The sequence below is a fragment of the Bos mutus genome, chromosome 7, assembly GCF_027580195.1.
Source record: "Bos mutus isolate GX-2022 chromosome 7, NWIPB_WYAK_1.1, whole genome shotgun sequence".
NCBI classification, from domain to species: domain Eukaryota; kingdom Metazoa; phylum Chordata; class Mammalia; order Artiodactyla; family Bovidae; genus Bos; species Bos mutus.
In genome coordinates, this window is record NC_091623.1 from 9,027,271 (window position 1) to 9,041,676 (window position 14,406).

Consider the following 14,406-nt stretch of genomic DNA (forward strand, 5'->3'; position numbering starts at 1 on the left):
TATTGACCAAATTGCAATTCTAGATGGTGTGTGTTGAATGAGTGCTACCTCTGAGAGGGAAAAATGGGTGAGGCTGAGTGACTCGTTTATTTAGGTTCCGGAAAAGCAGGGCTAGTGGCTGCTGAGTGGTTCTACCTGGAGTCAAGGAGGAAATGAAGTGTGGATGAAATGGTGCCCAGTGAGATCATGCCTGTGGAGCAAGATGGAGCCCAACTAGGAGAGGGATGTGGATTCAGAATCAAATGGGGGTGATGCATGACAACATATCAGCACAAGAATTTCACATCTAAGGTTGTGAATGAGTGGCAGAGCTAAACTGATGTTGTGACTATGGGATTTGGGAATAGTCTTAGAGGCTTAAAATAATCCTGAGGAATGGACATACAATCACATGATTGATAACGTAGAGAAAGGATTGACCACAGTGTTGACTCCAAAGTCCTAATTCTGTTCTACTTACCCAATATATCTTGAATGCCAAAAGAGAAGTTCCAGGTGCTGAGGGAGCTCAAAGGAAGGTGAATATATTTAGAGAGATAGCAGGAGGCAGCTTCACAAATGAATGTCAAGAGATGCCTCAGATTTTAACAAAAAGTGATACATAAATATAGACCATTTGTGGCAGAGAAAAATAGCAAGAACTAAGTATGAGATGTGCAAGGTGAGGAGGGGATATGAGAGTTAGTTCAAGATAGCATTCCAGGGAAGAAAAATAGGGTCTGCCTTCATAAAGCTTAGGATCTTGTGGGTTGCATCACTTCAAAAATCACATTTATGGTTTTAAATCCTGTCTTATTCTGAAAAATTATGATTATTTTATCTTCACAATTGAAGTTGCCTTTGAGAATGCTTCTTTATTTGCAAATCTGCCATATTAGAGACAGGAGTTACAGAAAAATTTCAATTAAATTGATAAATTAAGAGTTGGGCCTTGGGTTAAAAGCATATGGCCTAAATGTTGGACATGACTGAGCGACTGAACTAAACTGAGCTGAAACTGATTATAGTTTAGAAAAATTGTTTTCCCTGCTTCTAATTAGAGAAACACTTCAGGAACTAAAAACACAGAGCTATATTTTGCACATTTTAAACAATCTTCATAATTCTGGAATTGCAATAGAGGTAGTATCCCATAGTTCAGTTCAGGCGCTCAGTGGTGTCCAACTCTTTGTGACCCCATGAACCGCAGCACACCAGGCCTCCCTGTCCATCACCAACTCCTGGAGTCCACCCAAACCCATGTCAATCTAGTCAGTGATACCATCCAACCATCTCATCCTGTGTCATTGCCTTCTCCTCCTGCCCTCAATCTTTCCCAGCATCAGGGTCTTTTCCAATGAGTCAGCTATTCGCATCAGGTGGCCAAAGTATTGGAGTTTCAGCTTCAACATCAGTCCTTCCAATGAACACCCAGGACTGATCTCCTTTAGAATGTACTGGATGGATCTCCTTGCAGTCCAAGGGACTCTCAAGAGTCTTCTCCAACACCACAGTTCAAAAGCATCAGTTCTTCGGCACTCAGCTTTCTTTATAGTCCAACTCTCACATCCATACATGACCACTGGAAAAGCCATAGCCTTGACTAGATGGACCTTTGTTGGCAAAGAAATGTCTCTGCTTTTCAATATGCTGTCTAGGTTGGTCATAACTTTCCTTCCAAGGAGTAAGCGTCTTTTAATTTCATGGCTGCAACCACCATCTGCAGTGATTTTGGAGCCCAGAAAAATAATGTCAGCCACTGTTTCCACTGTTTCCCCATCTATTTGTCATGAAATGATGGGACCAGATCCCATAGTATCCCATACTATAGATGTAAAACCTGAGACTCAAAAAATATACATGATCAATTTATATCACTCAGTTTTCTTTTGATTTTACAGCATTAGATAGCATTAGATAGATTAGATAGCATTTCCCCATATTTATAACCTTCTATATTTATTGAGATTCCATGCTACCTGCTAGCTGGCTACAAAGCCAGTGCTGAATTTTATTTTATTTTTATATATATATATGTCCTTATATATATGTGTGTGTGTGTATTTTAATAATAAAGAAAAGGGTAGTGCTAGTGGTAAAGAACCTCCCTGCCAATGCAGGAAATGTAAGAAACACAGGTTTGATTCCTGGGTGGGGAAGATCCCCTGGAGGAGAACATGGCAATACCCACTCCAGTATTCTTTACCAGAGAATCCCATGAATCGAGGAGCCTGGTGGAGTACATCCACAATGAGTCAGATATGACTGAAGTGATTTTGCATGCATGCATACTTTATTATTTATATTTACCTCACTTTTAGATTCCAATTTCTTTATTAATTACCTTTAAACAAGATTATGCTGAAGTAGCAATAATCTCCAAATTATTAGTAGCCAACAGCCAGGATGGTTGATTTCTTTCCCATGATATATGCTGCAGATCTGTTGAGGCTCTTCTCTGTAAGTCTTGCTTATCCTAGTACCCATGATTAAAAAAAGCACCTCATAGCTGGGATATGCTGACCTTGTGACTGGGAGAAAAGAACTCTGGAAAAACCCATAAGGTCTTTCAATGCTTGTGTTGTCAATTAGTGATATGTTACTTCTGCTCTTAGTTTCTTGGCCAAAGTTAATGGTATAGTCATACCCAGTGACAATAGCTTATGGAAGTGTAAACCTTCACGAGGTTAGTGAATGATGGAGATATGATACTAATTTTACCTATAATAGCTACATATTAGTGCTTATTATAGGCAGAGTTCTAAGAATATCCCATTTATTTCCTGTCCCCTATGAATAATCCCAGACACTATGAATATGATATATTTTATTCCAATGATTATGTTATATATATTACACAGTTTTAAGACAGGGAAATTAACCAAGATGGCCTAATTACATAATTCTTTACATCTGAGTCTACAGACCAGCAGTAGAGGAAATGAGAGAATAGAAACATGGGGGATCCATTGGGAGAAGTTCTCAGTAGTTGGCTCAAGATGAAAGGACCACATGATGAAAAATGCTGGTGGTCTCTAGGAGCTATGAGAGGCCTCGGACAACAGCCAGGAAGGAAATGGGGATCTCAGTTTTATAACCAGAAGAATTTATCCTCAGTTCTACAACCAGAAGTAACTGAATTGGCCAAAGGCACTTCAAAGCAGATTTCTCCCCAGAGTCTGCAGAAAGGAATGTAGCCCCACTGACACCTTGGCAGAAGCCTATTAAGATTCTGATCCCAGTCACCCTGTGCCCAGACTTCAAAACTCCGTAACTGTGAGCTAGTAAGTAGGTATTGTGTTAAGCCTTTTGGTGTTGTTTAGTCACTATGTTGTGTCAGACTCTTTGCAACCCCATGGACTGTAGCCTACCAGGTTCCTCTGTCCGTGGGATTTCCCAGGCAATCATACTGGAGTGGGTTGCCATTTCTTTCTCCAAGGGGTCTCCCCAACCCATATCTCCTGTTTGGTAGGTGGGTTCTTTACTACCAGGAGGATTCTTATGCAAAAATTGAATTGTGCTGCTGTTTAGCCGCTAAGTCCTGTCCAGCTCTTTGGGACCCCGTGGATCCCAGCACACCAGGCTTCCTTGTCCTTCACTGTCTCCTGGAGTTTGCTCAAACTCTTGTCCATTGAGTCAATGATGCCATCCAACCATCTCATCCTGCCCTCAATCTTTCCCAACATTAGGGTCTTTTCCAATGAGTCAGCTCTTCACATCACATGGCCAAAGTATTGGAGCTTCAGCTTCATCTTCAGTCCATCCAATGAGTATTCAGAGAAAATTAAGGCATTATTACTTTGCTACTTACTAGCCGTAGGACTTTAAGACAGTGTCATGGCCTCTACAAACTATAATTTTCTCACATTTATCAATAAGGTCTCTATGCCATGTGTCCACATTATTGAGATGATCAAATAAGATAGAATATGCAAAACTGTGAATAATATGCTACAAATCTCTAAGGATTGATAATACATGGCAAATAAAATACCTGCTTCAATTTATAAAACAATGAAGTATATGAATTATTTATTTTATTAAAATATGTCACTGAATTCAGAGAAAATAGGAGCATGGCTTCACACTGGCATGGAGAAGGAAATAATCATTGAAACTAGGGATTGAGTTCAACTTTGCCATTGGAAAAGCTACAGGAATTTGCACAATATACTTATTTTCATTACCCTCGAATTTGTAAACGCATTTTATATCCAAAAAGGGTTTTCTGTTTCAAGATTTAAGCTAACACATATACATTGTCCTCACTGTAGGCAGGTACAATGCTCCTGATATTAATTCATATAATTTATAATAAAATAACTAACACTTTCTATAAAGTGTCAAAAACATAGGTAGTATAGCTCCATACTCATTCCCTTTGTTTCCCTGGGTCTTGGACCAGGTCAAGTTGTCTGTTGAGGTACAAACTCAAGCTGGAATCCAGCAGACTCTTGTATTTGCCATATTGGCTTCAGGATTAATCAGAATGGGAAGCTTCCTCATTCATCACATCCTAAGCTTTCAATTATGGGTTTTATATTAAAGTTCAATGAACATCACAGATAAGCTCTCTTGATTAAGATCATTAAATAATTCTTTATCCTTAGTTCAATGGCATCTCGCCTATGGATTTATTAGACTGCTTTTTTGGTACACTGCCTGTTTCAGGGAGAAAATATTCCACTACTACATACGGGCAGGATAAAGATGAAGCACAATTGCCAATTGCACATAAGGAGTCTGATGTGTTGCTATTACCAAAAGGGATCTGTAGAGTCTGATATCTAGGAATAGGAAGGAACTTCAGAAAATCCTTGAAACCAGCCTCCTGAACTGAGTCAGGTCAGGTAATGTCTGTTTCACACCTGCAGGCACCAGAAATGTGGGTGCTTTGTAGTGTCTTGGAAGTAGATTGTGATCTGACCCTCAGGGCCCGTGTTGTCCCTATTCTTTCATAAGTTTCATAATGCTTTTCTCCAGAGGGAATCTTCCATACTCACAGGTTTGATAGATAATAATAAACTTTATTTTCCTGATATATATTTACAAAGTGGATAATTTACTGACAAATCAAATACTTATTGATTACCTAAGTGGGTGGAACAGTTGCCAAAGCACTAAAAGGAAGCTAAGACATGTAAGCTACGATTTTTGCCATAATGTTGCTGCTGCTGCTGCTAAGTCGCTTCAGTCGTGTCCGACTCTGTGCGACCCCATAGCTGGCAGCCCACTAGGCTCCTCTGTCCCTGGGATTCTCCAGGCAAGAGTACTGGAGTGGGTTGCCATTTCCTTCTCCAATGCATGAAAGTGAAAAGTGAAAGTGAAATTGCCCAGTCGTGCCCAACTCTTAGCAACCCCATGGACTGACGCCTACCAGGCTCCTCCGTCCATGGGATTTTCCAGGCAAGAGTACTGGAGTGGGTTGCCGTTGCCATAATGGGAATGATAAATTGATTGAGCCAAGAAAAAAGTCTTATGAAATTGGAATTAAAATAAGTCACATATTAATGTCTCTTAGAGTGAGTTCTTTTGACCACTGGGGCATCAAAATCAACTGGCAATTCTTTCATAAATGGTACATTTGGAGAATTACACTGATACAAGATAAATACCACTTAGGTAATAGAAAAGAAAAGTGCTAGAGAAACAAAATGCAGGCATTAACATAAACAAGTACTCAATAATAGATGAACAAGTGACTGAATTAATATATGAAGCAAAACTTTGATGAAATATCAAAATTAGCAGACTTGATCAGGAAAGGTACTGATGGAAATATGAATAAGTAATTAGCTAGATTCATGACTAGCAGAACAGCATAGAAATTCTATGACATTAATAATGTTATTTTGGATGAGTACTTTTTATATATCCTTATTATAAAAACTATGGTTAAAGTGGAGAGCCTGAAAGCAGGGACCATTTTTTTTAAGCATTCATGGGTATAAACTTTCATTTTCTGAGGATACATTAAAGGAAAATAGTGAAAGCTAAATGATGACATGCAGTTAAATTAACATATATTTTTAAAAGCCAAATGAAAAGAAACATGGTGTGTCACATGGTATTCCAGGTTAACCAGTAAGTTATTTCGTTGGCATGAAAGACAAACACATGCAGTTGCCAGCAAGACAATTCCTTTACCACTGATATACTAGAAATCCATTTGAAAAGCATATACCTCTATAAGAGTTTTCCCTCCACCCTCAGATTGTCAAAATTTTAAGATTTCTCACCACTTTTATCTGAAGCAGCAGTAGCTGAATACTTTCTCAAAGAACATGCTGAAATTAAGAACATGTGAACTTGCTTTCATTTGTTTTTGTTTGTTTTGTATGTTTACGTTTTACATTTTGCCAGAATAGAATAGTACCATTCCCTGGTGGCTCAGATGATAAAGCGTCTGTCTACAATATGGGAGACCTGGGTTAGATCCCTGGGTCAGGAAGATCCACTGGAGAAGGAAATGGCAATCCACTCCAGTATTATTGCCTGGAAAATCCCATGGACAGAGGTTCCTGGTAGGCTACAGTTCATAGGGTCGCAAAGAGTCGGACATGACTAAGCGACTTCACTTTCACTTTCTTTAAAAAAGAAAAAAATTAGAACTTCTTATACACCGCTATGCTGAATAAGAACACTTTATTTGTGAACTTCTGGATTCTGGATTTGATTTTTATATCTGCATTATATCGATTGTAAAAATAATGTGTACATGTAAAAAATAATAAGTTCAGACAAAAATAATTTTGATTTCACCATAATCTCACCAGCAGAGGTAATGAATGTTCATTGCTATTATGTATATAAACATCTCGCTATATATATATTTATTAAAGAAAGTGGGATGTCATATATATTCAACCTTTTGCTGTTTTATTCAAGTTTGCCTATATACATTGGACATCTTTCTAGAAGTATCTTGTCCCTCAGCCAGGAAGGAGGCTTGGAAAAGGATATGAAGTGGAAAGATTCATTTTTATGTTTGATTGTAGTTTGGTTTAGTTGCTAAGTTGTGTGTGATTCTGCAATCCCCGAACTGTAGCCCGTCAGGCTTCTCTGTCCATGGAATTTCCCAACAAGAATACTGGAGTGGGTTGCCACTTCCTTCTTGACCCAGGAATCAAACCTGTGTCTCCTGAATTGTAGGCAAATTCTTTACCACTGAGAATAAAGGGAAGCCTTATTCTATTATGAATTACACCTAACTCAGATTGGCTAGAAAACAAATGGCTAGTTCACATTCATCTGTTGTGAATCCCAGCACTGGTTTACTGCATTTATAGTGACTTCAGCACTGCTCCTGTGAAATCTCTATCCAACCCTAAATAATCGGCAATTCTAAATCTTTTTAATAGTGTTATTAGCTGCATTATTGTAAGCCTCAGTTCAATTATTAAGAAATATTAATAGGCTTATTGTAATAGTCATACTATTAAAATGATCCAATGCCATTATTATAACAGCCAGCACTGTACTGGCAGTTTCCTAGTACAGAAACTGTTTAAAGCCTTATAGCATATCAACATTACTTTGCTTCTCTGGATGAAATTTTCCATGTGAAACTGGTTTCCTTCACATATAGACAAAATCTAGTTTAGTGATATGGTATAGTCATTAAGTAGTCCAAGCTATGGTTTTTCCGTTAGTCATGTATGGATGTGAGAGTTAGACCATAAAGAAGGCTGAGTGCTAAAGAATTGATGCTTTTGAACTGTGGTTTTGGAGAAGACTCTTGAGAGTCCCTTGGACTGCCAGGAGATAAACCAGTCAATCCTAAAGGAAATCAATCCTGAATATTCAGTTGGAAGGACTAATGATGAAACTGAAGCTCTAAGACTTCAGCTATCTGATGCAAAAACCTGACTCATTAGAAAAGACCCTGATGCTGGGAAAAACTGAAGGCAGGAGGAGAAGGGGATGAGTTGGTTGGAGGACATCACTGAATCAATTGACTTGTGTTTAAGCAAGCTCCAGGAGAAGGTGAAGGACAGGGAAGCCTGGCATGCTGCAGTCTATGGGACTGCAAAGTGTCAGACATGACTAAGTGACTGAACAAGCATAATAGTCATTAAAGGTAGACTCATTTTAAATAATAACTGAAATTAAAAGCATTTTATGTACTCAATGCATTATTCAACATATTAAATAAGGAGGAAAAATTATATCCTTCTTTATGGTTTACATATTTTCATGTGTTTCATTTAATGGAAAGGATTTGGAAAACACAAGGAAGATGTTGGCATTGTGTTGGCATCACTTGTTAAAAATTTAAGAATCATTGTTTTGATTCATTCACCAAATTTTGTTAACAATTTATAAAAATTCTAGGATAAATCCAGTGGTTCTTAATTGAGGCTGTACATTAAAATTACCTGGAAATCCAAAAAAAAAATGATGCCTAGGCCACAGCACAGACCAATTATGATAAGCTCTCTGGGATTAGAATACCAGCACTGATAATTTATTCAGTTTGTCCAAGAAATCCATTGTGTAGCCAAGTTTGAGAATCAATAGTTTCCAATAGAAAAGCTTAGTATAAATATAAAATCAGTTTAGCAGTTAAATAATATATTCAAACATAAGTAATTTTTTTGCAGTAATTAAAAGTACAGTGTAAAATTCATTTTTACTGCATAGGATTAATTATAGCATAGAATTATTATTTCACTTGGTTTGCTGGTGACTCAGTGATAAAGAATTTGCCTGCCAATGAAGGAGTTGTGGGTTCAATCCCTGGGTCAGGAAGATTCCTTGGAAAAGGAAATGGCAACCCACTCCAGTATTTTTGCCTGGAAAATCCTAGGAAAGAGCAGCCATGGGCTACAGGCCATGAGGTCACAAAAGAGTTGGGAAGAACTTGCCGACTAAACAACAAAATCTACAAGGTACTCTTTCCACTGCCGTTGATATTAGGAAAAATAATGGATGAGATAGATAGGCAGACAGGCAGATAGACATCCCCAGTAATGGCTAACTACCTTGAAATCTGCCTCCTCCTTTGTGGATCAAAAAAGAAAAGGAACCTAAATATAAAATCCATGAAGGATATAGATATTTGCTGTATAAACTCAGAGGCTCACATTGAAAGTCACAAAAGCCAATATTCACTCTTTCCCTAAATCTTACCACTTATTAAAAGAAAAAATAGCTTTCCTTTCCCAAAGAGCAATCTCACCATCTCTCTGTCTTCATCCACATATTTCTCCAAGTCACGCTGCACCCTCACATCATCTTCATGTAACCAACATCACACAGCTCCAAAAGTCTAGTTATTTTCTTGTCTTTGCTGTTTTATTTATTATAAAAATTAATCCTTTGAAGATTTTGGTATAGTAAGTGTTTAGTTTTGCATATGATTGACTGACATTAAGACAGATAGATTCGTTTGATACTGATGGTCAGATGGACTGATAGAAAAGAGTGAGAAGGGAAGGAAAGAGGAAGGAAAAAGGGATAAAGGAACAGATGAAGGGGAAAATCAATGAAACCATAGTCTCTTTTTCTGCTCCGAATGAACAATTGCTTTTCCTCAAAGCACAGTGAATGCAGTCTCTCTATTGCAATCCACAAACCTACATGCACAGATGTGGCTCTGCCCACATCTCCTACAGTGCCTCCTCATTCTACTTCAGTACCAGCCACCCTGGTCTCCATTCTGGAGCACGCCAAGTTCATGACTGCCTCAAGGGCTTTGTATTTAATATTTCCTCTGTCTAGAGCTGTGCTTTTGAACTGGGGATGATTTTCCCCACCTTGGCTGTATCTGAAGACATTTTCTGTTGTCACAACAAGGAAGGTGCCATTGGCATCTAGTGGGTAGAGGCGAGGATTGCTGCTAACCATTTTATAATGCCTGGAATAGAACCACACGACAGGGAATTATCCACTTCCAAATATCAATAGCTCTGAGGTTGAGAAATCCTGGTCTGTACCAAAATCTTTCCTCTGATCTCTTTGATCTCTGTTCTCTCTTTCTTTCTTTTTTTTTCTGGTCTCTTCAAACTGGGGCCTGGTTAGGCAGGTATTTTCAGATTACCTTATCTAAAATAATAGCTTAGGTCTCTAACCTCTTACATGGGTTTACTTCATTTTTATGACACTTATCAACTTGTTACTGATGTTAAAAATAGATGTATGAGTCAAATAAAATAGTATGCTTACATTAAATACCCAATAGTTCTAAGATGAATTCCACTTCCAAAAATGTTAAAATGTGAGAGAAAATAATACCATACAATTTAGGGTTGAGGAAGTGCAAAATCCTCCAGACTGTACAGAAAACAAAACTGAGGCTTCAAGAGTTAAAGGAACTTGCCCAAAACCACATAACAATTTAATGGTTAAGCTAGACTTCTGAAGGTTAGAGTCCTCTTTGAAGTCCCTTTAATGAGTTGAGTTGGGGCTGAGAATAGGATGATACAGAAAACTGTAGGGGTAGGAAAAGAAGAAAAAGAACGGGAAGGAAATGGAGAGAGAAAGTGTACAATCCAAATAAACTTGTTCTCAAACAACAAACAATTTCCCACACTCTAGGGCATAGCATTTAGCTCATCTCTAAGAAGTACAAATGACCAGGATGTTACTGTAGCACCAGTGTTCAAGATGTAAACTAGCAAGGTCAGTTGACACAACTATACTAAAGCGATCATAATACTTTAACTGTAAAACATTCTGCTGTAAAACGCAGCCAGCATTCGACTACTCAGCTAAGTATCCTCTCTGGACTAATTATTTTAAAAAATTAGACAGAAAACCGTTACAGTTTTAGGCAGTCTTGTCGACTTAGGAGTAAAGCGTGTTTCTGCAAACCAGAGGATGTGGGTTAAGGTGCTTAGTGTTCTTTACATTTTTTTTTCTTAATAATATTCTCATCATGCTACCAAGCAAGAGCTCTCAGTGCAAAGATGCGAGGTTGTGCTAAGTGGGTTTATGCACCACAATGGGTGATACTGTAGATAGTAAACATTATATAAATGTCCTCATATCAAAAGTCCCCAAAGAAAGGGACAGGTTAAACATTCTCAGACTGACACTGAGAAATACAATGTGAATTTTGAAAGTTGAAACTGCATTCCTTTATTTATACAACTATAGATAGAGGTACTAAACAATCACATTGGCAGGCATTCTGAAATAATTTCATTCTGAGCATTACAAGACTACTAGGTAATTTGGGGACGTTAAAATAGTTTTAAAGGCGCAAGTGCCAATAGAGGAAGAATAAAAACATCAATTATGCTGAAGGCTCCCTACAGAGGTTCTTTAGCAAGTGCTAAGGATTTGGAAGGAGACAACTTTCTTTGAATTCAGGTTCCATCACTTGGGCTAGTTCCTCAATTTTCTTTATGCCTCTCTTTTCTGAAAACTAAAGTGGGAATAATATTAATAGTAATATTAGCCTCACAAGTTTTGAGGGCTTTCCCAGTGGCTCAGCAGAGAAAGAATCTGCCTGCAATGCAAGAAACACAGGAGATGTGGGTTCAGTTGATCTCTGGGTCAGGAAGATCCCCTGGAGGAGGAAACGACAACCTACTCCCGTATTCTTGCCTGAAAAATTCCATGGATAGAGGAGCCTGGTGGGCTATAGTCCACATGGTTGCAAAAAGTTGGACATGACTGAATGACTAAGCAAGCACAGATTTTGATGAGGATTGAACACATATAGGGCTTCCCAGTTGACATAGTGGAAAAGAATCCACCTGCCGGAGCAGAAGATGCAAGAGACTCAGGTTCAGTCACTGGGTTTGGAAGATCCACATGAGTGTGAAATGGCAACCACTTCTGCATTCTTACCTGGAGAATCCCATGGACGGAGGAACCTGGTGGGCTACAGTCCATGGGGACGCAGAGAGTTGGATATGACTGAGTGACTGAGTGCGCACGCAAGCAGCACACATAAGGCATGTAAGATTAGTACTGACATGCAGAAAATATTCAACAAATGCAAGTGTGATTGATATGAATGGCTTTTGCCTACTGCTTTGCAAGTTTCTAAAGTGACTCAATACAGATCAAAAGCATTTTATAGTCCTTGCCTGTCGATTTTCTTTTCTTTATTTCTTTTTATAATAAATTTTTACCACTGTGCAAAGCGTATATCACTTAAACCAATGTTTTTGCAAAATTAACTCAGAATGGCAAACTTACCCATTTGTTCACAACAGAGTATCTCTCTTTGCTGCTGCTACTGCTAAGTCACTTCAGTCGTGTCTGACTCTGTGCGACTCCATGGACTGAAGCCTACCAGGCTCCTCCGTCCGTGGGATTTTCTAGGCAAAAGTACTAAAGTGGAGTGCCATTGCCCTCTCCGATCTCTCTTCTTTAGACTTTGTTAAATGTATAAGTTGGAAATAGAAATTTTTCCTTATAAATTATTTTTTCCCTACAATCACTCCTCTTCCTCCCCTCCCTACATACAAAAGAAAAACCTCAAAAATGCAACAGTTGGTTTTTTTTTTTTTCCCTCTGTCAGATGTAAGTTTTGAAAACTTCACATTTATTGGTGGTCAGGTGGGAAAACAGAGCTTTCTAAAATGCAAACGTTTCTAAAAAGACCAGTGTCTCCTCTGGCAGCACTGGCTTCAAATGATCTGCCCACTGAGAGTATCTCAGTTTGATACATTCTGTTTCATAAAAGCTGATTCAGGCTTTAGACTCCTACAGGGTCTTCATAAAGTGGATATAAAATAATAATAAAAAAATAAGGCTATAGCTTAAAAATTTAATCCAAAAAACATTTATTTCTGATCTCAGCTCTCTCATTCTGGAAGAAACATGTTGATTTTCTTTTTCCAAAATATGTTTTACTTCCTTCAGTAAACTTTCTTCTGGTAGGATCCAAAGAAGAAATGGATGTGCTTAATTTGATCTTTGTAATTATACATCTGCTTCAGCAATAGAAACATTTTGGACTAAACTAATATTAATGTTAGTCTCACAGCTTTTGATGAGGATTCAACATACATAGGGCTTCCCTGCTGCCTCAGACAGTAAAGAATCCATCTGCAATGCAGGAGATCTGGGTTTGATCCCTAGATGGGAAAGATCCCCTGGAGAAGGGAATGGATACCCACTCTAGTATTCTTGTCTGGAGAATTCCATGGACAGAGGAGCCTGGCGGGTTACAGTCCTAGGGATTGCAAAGAGTCAGATATGACCGAGCGACTAACACTAATTCAGACAAAAGGTCAAGATTTTTTTATTTTGTTTGGACCCACAGAAGGCCTTTAGGTCCATCATTCACTCTCAGACACATGGTGACTCTGGTGGCTATAGAGATACTAGTGTTCTTAGAATAACGAAGCTTTGTTTTTTTCATGAAAATCCAAATAGTATCCTGTTTCTCACGTATGCATGGAGCAAGTTAAGTAGAAACTTCTGAAAATGGTCATCATCTGACCTAAAATGCTTTAAATTATAGAGTTTAAATTTGAATGATGTGCTCTTTTTACCCCTTCCTAGAAGAGGGAGGCATGTGAATTCAGTGACACAAAATTATACTAATTGCGTAGGTTTGTTTTAATGGTACATGTCCCCAAATCCAAAACTTTTGTGGTGGCCTTGCTTTTGAACTGTGGTGTTGAAGAAGACTCTTGAGAGTCCCTTGGACTGCAAGGAGATCAAACCAGTCAATCCTAAGGGAAATCAGTCCTGAATATTAATTGGAAGGAGTGATGCTAAAGTTGAAGCTCCAATACTTTGGTTACCTGATGCAAAGAACTGACTCATTAGAAAAGACCCTGATGCTGGGAAAGATTGAAGGCAGAAGGAGAAGGGGATGACAGAGGATGAGACAGTTGTATGGCATCACCAACTGGATGGACACTAGCTTGAGCAAGCTCTGGGAGTTTGTGATGGACAGGGAGACCTGGTGTGCTGAAGACCATGGGGTTGCAAAGAGTCGGACATGAATGAGCAGCTGAACTGAACTGAACTGAGCCAGGATGTCTCTACCACAATATATTTTTCTATCTTGTTAGAATTTCAGATTACAGTTGCATAGTTTTAGAGGAAGCGATGCTTTCCCCTAATCTAAAATGAAATACTAATTGCTTCTCTTTTTGTATTTACATGTAATTTAGGATTGTTAGTACTTTTTTTTTTCACTCTGAACAAGTTTCCCATTTTTGTATAGTAAAATACACTCATCTAATCTTTCATTGCCTTCCCTGCTTTCAGTTCAGTTCAGTTCAGTCACTCGGTCGTGTCCGAGTCTTTGCAGCTCCATGAATTGCAGCACACCAGGCCTCCCTGTCCGTCACCAACTCCCAGAGTTCACCCAAACTCATTTCCATCTAGTCAGTGATGCCATCCAGCCATCTCATCCTCTGTCATCCCCTTCTCCTCCTGCCCCTAATCCCTTCCAGCATCAGAGTCTTTTCCAATGAGTCAACTCTTCACATGAGGTGGCCAAAGTACTGG